At 40.1% G+C, this 13,720-nt stretch overlaps 1 protein-coding gene across 1 annotated transcript in view; it reads left to right on the top strand.

Moving 5' to 3' along the window:
* The window catches only part of JMY (junction mediating and regulatory protein, p53 cofactor), a 51,508-nt gene extending 43,617 nt beyond the window's left edge, over positions 1–7,891 (top strand). The window contains exon 11 of the mRNA XM_060761613.2: positions 998–7,891. The gene's annotated coding sequence lies outside the window, so the exon portion shown is untranslated. The remainder of the gene's footprint in view (positions 1–997) is intronic.
* The last annotated feature ends 5,829 nt before the right edge of the window (positions 7,892–13,720 follow it).

The following is a 13,720-nucleotide window of genomic DNA, read 5'->3' on the forward strand; positions in this document are numbered from 1 at the left end:
AGACTATTCCCCCACCTGCCCCGCTGCCTTCTCCACCAGTTGAATTATCTGGTGAAAGAGTCTGTGGTCCTTGGCATTTGCCGGAATCTGTCATGTGTTGAAGCTAAGTCTGATGGCCTGTTGAACTGCTCTGCTTGGTCACTGTTCTGATGTTTGTTACTCTCCACTCCAAATCAATATTTTTAATGGTTTCTTTTCTCTTTATGTGCAATAAATAATACATTTCATAATTTAAACAAAAAACCCAGCAAGCACTTGGCTTGCTAGAAATATGTATTGTGGGGGTGAGTGTGAAGTGAGAACACTATTATAAATTGTGTTGGAAATAGTATACTGTTTGTGCGAACCAACAAGTGGCTGTAGCGTTTTAAAGAAAAGCATACCTGAATGTATTAATTGTGGTTTACATACCAAAACATCCATATAGGAGTTACATTCAGAAGTTTTTATTTTGTTTTCTCGCTTCTTATCAATAAATCCTTCTATCTGGTATGAATATTCAGTGGAATTTAGATGTGATCACATATTTTGAGTTGTGCCATAAATTCTTAAACCATCATTTCATGGAATCATCTCAGCTGATGGGGCTTTGGGAGAATCTTATTTCACTTGAAGATTTTTTTAAAACTTTGTTTTAATAAGCTTTATGGAACTTGTGTCATTATATGCAATGATCACTAGTACAAGCTAGTGTTTTATTAAGACCACAAATGCTTAGAATATATTCACCAGTGGAGCAAAATTCTTCCCAGCAGTGTCATCTTATTTCTCTTGATTAGTAGGTCCATGTTGATCTGTTTCTTATAAAAAGCAGCATGAAATGAATGTGGTGTTGGCACAGATTCAGAGATGCATGTAGCAGTGACTGTAGGAAATCTGAAGGATTTGGAACAGGTGTACTTAACAGATTTCAATTTAGAAGGGTAGAACTTCTAGTTAAAGAGCAATTTTGCAGTTTGTTCTTAAACTGTTTTTTTTTTTTTAATTTCTGAAACAGGTCTAAGGATCCCAAAAAACAGATCTAAGGATTCCACAGTGATCATCCTTTCATCCCCGGAACATTCAGAGTCAACAGTTTGATTAACATCTTCAGTGCAAGGAAAAGCTTTCTCTGAGCATTTTGATATTTCCATTTAGAGCTGGGGTTACCTTTAAAAAATCATGATAGAAGTTTCTGGTTGGACCAAAACTCACCTTATTTAGGTAGGCATTTTGCTTAACTCTGAGGAGACTATACCTTTCCAAATATTTTCTGATTCTTCACTCACTTTTTACATTTGTGTGAAATAACAATTCAACGGGAATGACAGCAAAGCTTTGACCTAGTGTAAATTACCAGGAAATTCTGCCTTTGGTTCACTGAAGATTTTGCCACTGAGGACCCAACATGCAACTTTGACATCCGCTAATTTATGCAACAACAGGAATTCACACGAAACACTTCATTTCTTACCATATTTTCCATACAGGAGGTGGTTTTCAGAGAGAGAAGGCGTTGGTTAATTATTCATAGTACAAAATACAAATTAATTTGAAAATGAGAACAAATTGCTGTACAAAGTAATGGAAAGTACCCTAAGAAACACACAAGAATGTATTTGTTTACAGCTGAGAACATTTGAACCGGTATATAACAACCTTTTAGAAGGCCATGTATACTGTGTACATCTTATATTTTTGAATTAAATTTCTCCGTGCTCTTATTAATAGTAACATTTTAATTGCAGGGCTGGGTTATAAAAAAGTTACATAAATTTTTATTTATAGAAGCAATATTTTGTAATGAGTATACTTAAAATTATTTTGTCTATTAGTTTAACTGTTCTTCGATTGCTCTAAGAAACCTTTATTTAAGAAGAATGAAAAACTGACATAAGATTTTGCTTTTATGTTGGACATTAATTATATTTCATTATTCTTGTTCATTGTTAGATGTATTTTAATTACGTAACACCCTGCTTATTGGAAAATATGCTTCCTGTTATCTCTGGTTGTCCAATGGTTTAATGGAGGCATTACCTTCCGTGCAATGAATTATCTAAAGCAACATAATCCCCAAACAGCATGACTAATAGCTGCAGGCAGCTCGTTTTATAATACCAAAATACTGAACAGTATTTCTACATCTGGACAAATGTTGCCGTTATTAAAACTCCTGATGAAAAACTACTTGTAGAAGAATCTTGAGGTTGGCCATTTTTAAAGTGTATACTTTGTTTGGGAATCAATTATTGATTATATAAAAACCAATCCGTTTTTCAACAATTTCTCATACTAATTCCTTGTTACGTGTAGCTTCCATGAACTATGTATTTTGGAAGGAACAGGTAAACTAACTTACCTTTCAGAACAAGAGGTTAAATTTCTTGTTATTTTCCCTTTTAAAAATAGATGAAGTAATGAGAATACTGACTGATATATTGCATACCTTAGTCCTCTTGAACCTTTGGGTCTGCAACAGAGACCACTTTAACCAATAATAGTAGCACTATCCAATATTTTTATGGAGCACCTGTCATGCTGCTGGCAGGTGCACTTTTTCATATGCTTTTATTGCCTTATATTGTCTGAAATTTCTAAAGGAAAGCTTGAGAACAGCATGCATTCAGTTAACATAGGAGAACTTTTCTGCAGGGAGAAAAAAGTAAATTAGTTGCATCATGCATTGAACATTAATTTCCCAAAGAACAGATGTCATAAGTTTATTTCCAACTTACTGCATATTAACCCAAATTGCATTATAGTATGTGGTTCTAAACTCATACAGTGCAGGGTTTGGTGGCAATAATTAAATAGCTGCAAATTTCTCTTCTAACCTTTTGCATAAACTGTATTGTATGTAGTCGGTGTGCCTTTGCCGTTTAGTCACCCTACACTCCAGATTTCCACTATATAATATACTGTGTTTGAACTCGCAGCCATGGCACAAACATGGACTTCTAAAAGTTGAGATGACGTGTGGGTCATGTAAAGCTTTGCACAATCATAGCAGGAGCTTCAAGAAGCACATTTCAGTGGCCAGACCTTTTAATATATTAACAACAGGAGGAGACAAAAACTTGATTTTAAAAAAAGAAGCAGCACTCCTTGTCTTTGCACTGTTTTGCATCCACAAATTATGAATTCGTGTGAGGAGTTTATGAAGCTCTCAAGATGATTGTACGGTGTTTAGGCTTGATATATATGAGATGTTTGCCTTCAAAACTGCATGTTTGTTTAAACAACTGTTTGACAGTTTAATTTCTGCAAGAATATGAAACTGGCTTGGATCTGTAAAATGACTTATTCATAGGAACATATTTTATATATATATTGACTGCTGTACAATGGTTGATCTCATATCCAGAGTTTTTGTTGCAATTGTATATTTTTTCATGATCCATTAGGAAGAAGAGATTAACCTGGCTGTCAGTTAACACTGAACATTTTACACAAATCTGTCAGATCTTAAGACCATGTCTTTGTCTCCATCTGCAACTTCCTTACTAAATTTGCAAGTTTTAGAATAATAGTAATTCCTAATTTTATTATTTCACACCAATGCATCTGAAAGCTCCCATTAGGTTGCAATCTGTGAGTGCATTTCCCAGAACAAGTTTGGAAAATACATAAGCAGTTAAGAAGATAACTTGGCTCATTGTTTGAATGGGATGAAGTTCAAATCTGCAGCTGATAAATGTGCATGAAAAATGCATTTCAGAATTTGTATGCTGCAGATTATCGTACAGTACTATCATGTTATATTGGCTACTCACTGTTTGTAATCACTTTCTGGTCCATATTATAGTTTGTATCTCAAACTGGTTGAATGTAGTCTAGATCTAGCTGGATATTCCTGGAGTTGGTTATGGACTTTCTCAAGGAACAGTAAACGCCAGGTAATAAGTGGTGTGGTGTAGGAATTGTGTAATAAGGGGACCAAGGCACAGAGACATTTATTTCCACGAAAAAAAAATGTTTGTTATGTTGAAGGGGAACAGCATTGTTTGTTGAAGTGGTTTCATCTTCTGTCGAATAATCCCACGAGTCTTTAATTTTAGTTGCTTTAGTAACTTCAGTATCATTTAACGTAGATAGTTTTGCTTCTTAATTCAACTGTTTATTCAGAGATTTTCAAAACAGCTTATATAATTAAAAAGAGAGAGGTAAACATAAATAAGTAGCAGCCCTGAAAGTCATGTCTTGCAGGGCTAGAGGGAGTGAATCACCTTAAAAAGCTTTGCTCTTGATTTTTGTCTTACGTTGACACTTGCCTACAGAGTCCCTCTGTGTTTTTAATTCAGTCCTGTGAAAAGGAGAAACACACTAATAGTCAGCATTTTTATTTATTTGCACTGATTTTAAAGAGTGAATTGTACATTAAAGCTATTTGGATTTATGAGCACATTTTATTCTTACTGTAATGTGTTTGTAGTTCAGTCACCTGTGTTAGTCATAATGCTCTCAGAAGCATGAAGCAAGATAGATCTAATGTTGGTAACTTGTCAAGCAAATAGGCTTACAGGAAAGACTTGCAAGGGGATAATTTTTTTTGCAAATGATGGAAGCACCTTATTGAGAGCTTGTGAGATGTATTCAAATGCTGTTAAAGTCATTTGAAAATACCTTGCTATCAGTATTGACCCCTGTCCAGTAGGAAAGAGCTTTGGGGAAGCATAGTGAAACGAAGTATAGGAATTTAATGTGGTGTCCTATTACTTTGACAACTTCAAATATGCAGGAGGCAGCGGGATACTTTATTTTACTGCTCTCACAATTCTATGGGTTGGGCTTTTTATTAGCAAGTCTTCTTTAGTTGAAAAAATGACATTGTTTTATTAATGCATTAATGCAGGTGTGGGCAAACTTTGGCCCTCCAGGTGTTTTGGACTTCAGCTCCCACAGTTCCTAACAGCTGGTAGGGTTCTGCGCAACCCTCTTTTAAAAATAATTCACATGGAACTCTTGGCTTTGAATTTTAAGGCGGACAAAATATAAACAACCCCCCTTTTATGTCTGGCACATAAAGGCCTTAATAGGTCTACAAATGCTCCAGGTCTTGCATTTCAGAAATGTATTTATTCACTTCTTCTGGTGTTTGCATTGTCTCTGATGTTGAACGTGATTGAGGGCCTGTTTCAGGAAATGCTTTTGCCCTAGTTTTGTACCCAGGGTGAAATTAGAGTGAACTACAGACTGTATTGACCTCTCCCCAACATAGAGAGCCTTCTCTGAGCTTGCCCAATCTAAGGAGATCACATACTGAAATAACTGTGGGAATAGTACAAGCATACCCAAATGCTACAAATATAGTCAATAGTGGCATTTGTGTGGTTCTGGCTGGGAGTAGATTTTACAAAATTTCACTTAGGGCAGTGTTGGTTGGGGTGTTCTGGGAGCTATGGTAAACAAAAAGTAACTTTCCCAGAGGGATCATGTTCTCAGTCAATTTATGGTCAGTTTAATACTGTATTTCTTCAGTTCTAAGATACACTTTCCCTCTTATATGAACATCTCTAAAATGCATGGGGGGGGGGGGGTTGAGGGTGCATCTTAGAATTGCAGGTATCTTATGTATTTTGGTGGTGGTGGTGGTATTGAAATTAGTGTGCGTCTTGCAATCTATGGAGTCTTACAATTGAAGAAATACTTGTAGCACTTGCCTTTCACCGCTCTATTCAGATAAAGAGATAGTTTCTTTTCTGATAAGATTGACAGCTCAGTACTCACATTGACCCATGGAGAAGTCAGCCCAGGTTTTTGGAGTTGGGTTTTTCAACTAAAGTTTCTAGACTTGTACATGAGTTTCTATGGTATTTCCCAATTTGGCACAGAATGGCTTTTTAAAAAAAGACCAGGGTGCATCATGATTTTGGGGGCAGCTTTTGCCTAGACTTGGAAGAGAGATATTCCTATGAATATCCATCACCTGTTGTTCATTTATTTGTAAAAATTCCTCGCCATGGGGTTGCAAAAAAAAAAAAAATCACATTCACTTTTGCTCCTGCAACTTAGAGCAAGGAAGTCAATCCTCACTGGCTCTTAGAAGCAGTGATTGACTACCATATCCAACCAAAGTGTCTGAATCCTTGCTCAGCAAGACTGACTTACAATGATGGAAGGAGCGAGGTATGAATTAATCTGATCTCATCTTGGGTATAACTGGAGGTGTAAGCATTGCCTGAATGGATCCTGTATGAGTTACTTGGTGATTTCAGAGAATATATGCAGTACTGGGCTGAACTGCCATAGGCCCTAATGAACAATTAGATCTGTCCATTTGGTGCTTCTCTTCTCTGAATCTCCTGTAACTGTCTGGGACAGCTCACCTCAGAAAATGGACAGAGTGATACAGGATATCTAAACTGAATGACCTTTATGAGTCCATAAGCTTGTGGGTTAGTACAAAGTAATGACCGCAAGAATCCTCATTGAAGGCTTTAAATGTTTGAGTGTTTCACTTTTAAAATAGTAATAAAATGTGCAATTTTCAGGATTTGTAAATGAAGTTATGTGTTTACTGAGGTTTACCACTTGCTTATAATGTCATCTGCATCCCATGTGGTTTTAATTGCTATGATCCGGTTCCCAGGTATTTTTGATTACAAGAAATGGTACAAATTTAGAGGCAAGCTTTGTTTCCCATCCCATTCCACTCTTCCCTTTCATTTTTGTCAAAGTGTACATACATATGCCTCTTTCACTTTCAGTGCTGGTTCAGACTGAAGGAAACACTGCCTTGTACTGTTCTGCTTGGGCTATTCCACTTAATGCAAGTGAGAAATATGTTCTTCCTACAAGTAGTAAACTCAGTGGATTAGGGAAGCAGCAACGCTTGAAACCCTTATCTCAGACATCATAGCTTGTAGCTAGTTTTTAAAAATATGTCAAAGAAGAGCACTCAAAATGTGTCACCACCTACATGCAGTACAAAGTGGTACTATTCAGTAATGGCTATCACTATATTATGTCTATGCACTTGAAGTAGGTAAAGCAAGATATATGAAGTTGAGAGACACAGTAGATACCTCGTGTGTTGTTTTGTTTTTTAAATGATCACAGACACAAGGCTTTCCAAATAAGTTTGTTTAGTAATCTTCTTCCAACCCAACTCAATTTTCCTGATTCATATCCTCAAGAAGTACCCAATGCAGAAAGCAGAAGATTCAAAAGAGAAAGTATTAAAATGGGGGAATGATGTATGTGGAATGGGTTAAACAAGTGCATTCTGCCTCACTGTCTGCTTTTGCCTTTTTAAAAAAGGCAGAAGATCCACAGAAAGAATCTCACAGTATCATGTTTTTATGTTCATGTTGCGACAGCCTACATAACACCCCATTTTATGAGCTGCCAAGAGTGGAGCTTGTTAGTATGAATGCAGAAAACTATTGATTATGTTGCATGGGTAAACCTTGTTAAATATAAATGGAACGTTTCATTTTTGAAAGCTAAAAAAATCAGAAATTCACTATTCACTTAGGTGCAAAGAGTAGAGTAAAAAGCAGCACACTGTGCTATGTTACTTTAACACTATTGTATTTAATGGACATTGTAAATGGACATTACATTTCTAAAATACTCCTGCAACTTGCAATACCTTTATAATGCTCAGTGTTCTTAAGTATTAAGCAAAATGCATAAACTAAATGAGCATTAGCAATATTTTGCATTTTTTACCTGTTTGCCTTTTTGCTCCTCCCTCTCTCTAGTGCAGTCTTTCTGGAAATTTATTGTATTGCTTCATACTTCAGAATATTTTTAAACTACCATGGCTTCAGAATTCAAACCTGTACCTAAAGTCCTGAATGACTTGTCTCTTGTACATGCAGTGTAACAACATACTTTAAACGTTTTTGGTGCTTAAAACGTTCTTTTGTTTTCTTTAATAATAAAGGATATTTATTTGAACAAAGATTATTTCATCATTTCTTAGAAATTATTGCCAGTGTGGTGTCAAGGTTTGAGCATCAGACGATGGCTCTGGAAACCAGGGTTTGAATCCCTGTCCTGCCATTAAAAAAGCCCCGGGGGAGCTTGGGCAAGTGACTTTCTCTGTGACTTAGATGAAGGTTGAAGGCAAAACCTACCAAGAAAACCTGATGATAGATTCACCTTAGGATTGTCATAGGTCAGAAACTGCTCGAGGGCACACAATAATTAAATGGCTTTTGTCTGCTCAGTTCTTGTGTGCTAGGTTAGTTCAAAAGTTTAAATACCAGATTTTTGGACTGGAACTCTCAGAATCCACAGACAACATATGGTCCTGGTCATATTCTGCACAAGGAGTCCCTGCTCACCTACTGAATTTTGAACAGGATGATGGTTTCACTGAATCTAGTTAGTGCTCATCATTTCACTTCACCATTGATGATTGAACCCTGCTTGCCTTGCCCGCAAAATTCTGCTATTATGCAAAACATGCCTACAACGGCACATTTGCATTCAGCTAAAATTTCAAGAGCTACTCTTGGAAGCTAGCAATGAGCCAGAGTTGAACTTAAGTATACTGCTTCAGGCAGTGCCTTCAGAAGAACAAGTTAAGGTGCCTTCAGGTCACCTGTTGGTTTATAGTGACCATATAAGTTTCATAGAAAAGTTACTTGTTTAAGCCCCCCCCCCCCCCCAAAAAAAAGGGTTTGAAGAAGAAAAATCCAGCAAAACAATGTTTAAGTATTACAATTTTAACGTGAAATCATTTTGTTCTCGGCAGATCTTTGCACAGCAACTAGGACAACTTAGCATTTTTATAGTTTGATTATTTTTATGATTTATTGACTCACTTATTTTGTGGTCCTTATTCTGTGGACCTGTCTCAGTAAAGAGAATTATAGAGTGCAGAGATCTTCTCTACTCCCCTAACCCAATTGGTCTATTACTCTAGCAGCTCCTGGCAAAAGGAAGTTCATTAATCACCGAGCAGATAAGAAGCCCCCAGTGGAGCAATGGGTCAAACCCTTGTGCAGCAAGACCGAAGACTGACAGGTCAGAGGTTCGAATCTGGAGAGAGTGGGGATGAGCTCCCTCTGTCAGCTCTGGTTCCCCATGCGGGGACATGAGAGAAGCCTCCCAAAAGGATGGTAAATCATCCAAACATCCGGGCGTCCCCTGGGCAATGTCCTTGCAGACAGCCAATTCTCTCACACCAGAATTGACTTGCAGTTACTCAAGTCGCTCCTAACATGGGAAAAAAACATCAAGCAGATACCTCCACAGAAATAGGTGATCAGTTGGGGGGATGGGGAGATCAGTACTGAGAAAAAAGTGGAATGTTTTAAAATAAGTAGAATTTGCATAATGATCACACACAGATTTCTATTTTGTTTTCCTTTGACACCTACCTCTTCAGTCCATTCCTCCTTCTCTGGCCAATCTCTAATGCTGTTTTAGTTCTTCGAGATGCTGGGGCTTCCATCCCTTACTAGGAGAAAATACAGCCCCTTCTTGCAAAGTCCAAGGGTTGTGTCCCTTTATAGCAGCAGGCCAGAAAAGTTATTGCAATCAGTTGAATTCCATCTGTACTGATATTCTCTTCCTAATTTGGCTCTAATGTAATGGATTTAAAAATAACTATACATTACTGCTTTGAGGTGGAAAAACCTGGAGAAGTTAATTTCTTAGATTACCAGGTTTCATTGTACTGTACAGTGCCATCTTTATGTGCCAAGTTTTAGTATGTGGGGTAACTTCCTTGTCACCAGTGGCATGGCTGAGTGCTTTCCTGTTCCTGACAGCAGTACAGTTTGCTTCTATGAAATAATTATATCCTCACAAGGAATCCAGGAAAAGAGCAAGAAGAGGCCTCTAACTACCAAGCCCCAGAGAAGACTGGCAGTCTGAACACATCTGGAAGAATAACACAGAATAGTAATTCTTAACTTGTCCACAGATCGATAGAGGATTACAACATCATCCCAAGTGGTCTATGAAGGCTTGAAGTCATGGTATGAGCTTTTACAGTTAAAATAGAAAGATAGAAAGGAAGGAAGATACAGATGGCCAGACAGATGGATGATCAGATCTTGACTCTATAAAAAATTTTTTGTAGAAGATAAGGTGATATAGAGAAGAGCTATCTTTCTCTTTACCGCCAACTCTCTCTCTGTCCCTATCATTTGTGGTGGCACTGTCATGACAACCGCAGGGGCGTCCATGCACAGGAGGCATGCACCATTGCCTAGCAATGTTGCCACCCCAGCAATAGATTCAGCAATTGGCAAGACCTAATGCACTAGTGAGGTATAGCCACTACAAGGATGAGAACTGCCATTGGAGACAAGGGTGGACCTGATATGAAGATGCATGCGGCATGGCAACAAGCCTGAGCGCCAGCAAGGCCAACCCTCTGCATTAGGATCCCCAACATCAAATCCTACCTGCAGAAGTGAATTGTGGCTCAACACCTTCACAAATCCTGTCCAGCTGGAGGCCAAGCACAGGTCTGTCGATCTTGAAAAGACAAACTCTAATGCCTGGGGGATACTCTTCCCATTATCCTTCCTTGTAGCTGATTTGGGGGATTCTGGTAGTTTAAACCCTAAATGTAATGCAAAACCCCAAGTGCAAAATCCCAAATGCAAAACCCCAAGTTTTGCATTACAGTCTAAAGCATTTACTTATGCAGCACTTCTTTGCAAATATAAGACCCTTCCAAATCTAAAGACCTTTGTAAATAAATATTTGATGCAATTCAATTTTGAGGACCACAAGTTTTGACTTAAGTCTTGTGGGCCATGATAATAAAAGATATTAAAAGGGGGTCCATGGTAAAGGAAAATATAATAACAGCTGACATATGTGAATAGGTATACTCTCTTGACATCATTTAATATATTTAGAACATTTATTCTCTGTGTTTGAGTCCTTCTATGGGGAGGAAATGGGCACAATACATGTACAGGCACAAGTCTGGGAAATCAAAAGCTTGCCAAAATGCAGCTTCTTTGAGAGATAGGGGGAGACTCTGAAGGTGAGAAATATAACAGTTCAGTGAGGATGCGACATAACATCTTTGCCTGCAAGAACAGGAGAAAGAGGGTGTCTTGGCTACTCACTCCTACACCAGTGAGAGAAGCAGGTCAGAGAAGGAGGCTTTAAAACTGCTGTCTCCCAGCTACTCTTTGTTTAACATCTTTGCCTGCAAGAACAGGAGAAAGAGGGTGTCTTGGCTACTCACTACTACACCAGTGAGAGAAGCAGTCAGAGAAGGAGGCTTTAAAACTGCTGTCTCCCAGCTACTCTTTGCTTAACATCTTTGCCTGCAAGAACAGGAGAAAGAGGGTGTCTTGGCCACTCACTCCTACACCAGTGAGAGAAGCAAGTCAGAGAAGGAGGCTTTAAAACTGCTGTCTCCCAGCTGCTCTTTGCTTAACATCTTTGCCTACAAGAACAGGAGAAAGAAGGTGTCTTGGCTGCTCACTCCTACACCAGTGAGAGAAGCAGGTCAGAGAAGGAGGCTTTAAAACTGCTGTCTCCCAGCTGCTCTTTGCTTAACATCTTTGCCTGCAAGAACAGGAGAAAGAGGGTTGTGTTGCTGCTCGTGTTGGGTGGCTGATCCGACTCCAGCATTTCATCTGGTGCTGCTACTGCTCCTGGCTCCAGCGTTGTGTTGCTGCTCCAAGTTGTGTTGCTGCTCCTGTTGTGTGGCTGTGAAGTCGCCCTTTGGCCTATGTTGTTGCACCCTGGAGAACTATTGTGTAGCTGCTTTTTATGAACACACTGTGTAGAGCTACTCCTTTAGGCTCGGAGCAGCCTGCTTGATTTCTATCTGTGAAGCTGCTTTTCTGGTCTGTGAAGCTGTCTATTGATACCCATTTGTGAAGCGACCCCTAACTGTGAAGCTGCGCCTTAATCTTTGTTAATATCTGTTAATAGCTGTATCCAACCGTCAGCCATCAGCTGACACCATACATCCTCGGCTTGCCAATGGTCAGTCATCCTTCCTCCATCCAATAGGAAACCTCTGCTGCTAGGGAATTAGATCTATCTGACTCTCTTATTGTTTTTCAGCATTATCTCTGCGTTTTTAAATTGGTAGTGGATTTAATAGGGTGTAGTATAATTGTAGACTGGGGCGGTTCTGATTCATCTAACTACTGGAAGATTACCAACAGCTACAGGCTGTCTGAAGGCCATTAGTAGTGGCTAGTACCTCCCAAACTACTTTGTTTTTACAATTTGCACCTCCACTGCCCTTACCCTTTTGGTTGCAGACTCAATACTGTTAATTGCCGAACTCTTGCCAATGTTATTGCACTGTAAGTGAAGGCCTTTGTAATCCTACTCCTCCTCATGTTTCGGCGACGGACAACGGACTAGCACTTTAATTAACGGAGGAATTCCTGTGGACTGCTAATTGCAATGTTATATGTGGACCGTCGTGTTAAGCTTGCATTCACACTTTACATCACGCACTTTATAATTTTCTCCAGTAACGGTCAAATGGCTGGGGAAAATTGGAGATGGTTCTATGAATCAGAGGAGTGGAACTATAGGAACGATGAAATTGATAGTTTGCCATCGGGCCGGGTTAATGATATGCTATATAACAGTGCAATTCTAGAGTGTCATGATGTAGAGAAAGGGGGAGGTGGGGAGGGGGAGAGTTCCAGTTCTCGGGGGGCCCCCATAGAAGTTATGATGGGGAGGGGGAGATACGGGAAAGGGAGAGATAAAAAACTAATTCGGCCAATTCGTGAACAAATGCTGAGGAAAATTCCAAAATGTGCTCCTGACTTGGTAAACGTGGGTTCCAAGGTAGATGGTCCTCCGGGATTGAAGGTGGTGCTGTTGAACGCCAGATCTGTCAATGGGAAAACATCAATCATCCAGGATTTGATACTGGAGGAAAAGGCAGATCTGGCGTGCATCACGGAGACCTGGTTGGACGAGGCTGGAGGGGTGAATCTCACCCAGCTTTGCCCACCAGGTTATGCTGTGCAGCACCAACCGAGATCCGGGGGGCGGGGAGGCGGAGTTGCAATAGTCTATAAAGATTCCATCTCCTTGATCAGAGGCCCAGCCTTACAGTCGACCTTGTTTGAATGTGTCCACCTGAGGCTAGGGGACCGGGACAGAATAGGGCTGTTGTTGGTGTACCGACCACCCCGCTGCACCACGGCCGCCCTACCTGAGCTTGCAGAGTTGGTCTCGGGCCTGGCATTGGAGTCCCGGCGGCTTGTAGTGCTGGGGGACTTCAATGTCCATGCAGAGACCACTCTTTCAGGAGCGGCTCAGGACTTCATGGCTTCCATGGCAACTATGGGGCTGTCCCAATTAATATCTGGCCCTACCCACTGTGCTGGACACACACTTGACTTGGTCTTCTGTCAGGGCTGGGAAGAAGGTGGCGGTGTGGAGGAGTTATCAATCTCCCCTTTGCCATGGACTGACCACCACCTGATCAAGTTTAGACTTGCTGCAACTTCTAACCTCCGCAGGGGTGGTGGACCCATTAAGATGGTCCGCCCCAGGAGGCTTATGGATCCAGAAGGACTCCTGATGGCTCTTGGGGATGTTTCCACTGCCTTGGATGGTGATTCTGTTGATGCCCTGGTCACTCACTGGAATAGGGAGTTGACTAGGGCAATAGACACGATTGCTCCGGAGCGCCCCCTCTTAAGTCGCCGAGCGAAACCGGCCCCTTGGTTCAACGAGGAGCTGGTGGAGCTAAAGCGAACAAAGAGGTGGCTAGAGAGCGTGTGGAGGAAACAGCCCAGCGAGTCAAACCGAACACGCCTACGCC

Source organism: Anolis sagrei, chromosome 2 (assembly GCF_037176765.1).
Source record: "Anolis sagrei isolate rAnoSag1 chromosome 2, rAnoSag1.mat, whole genome shotgun sequence".
NCBI lineage: Eukaryota > Metazoa > Chordata > Lepidosauria > Squamata > Dactyloidae > Anolis > Anolis sagrei.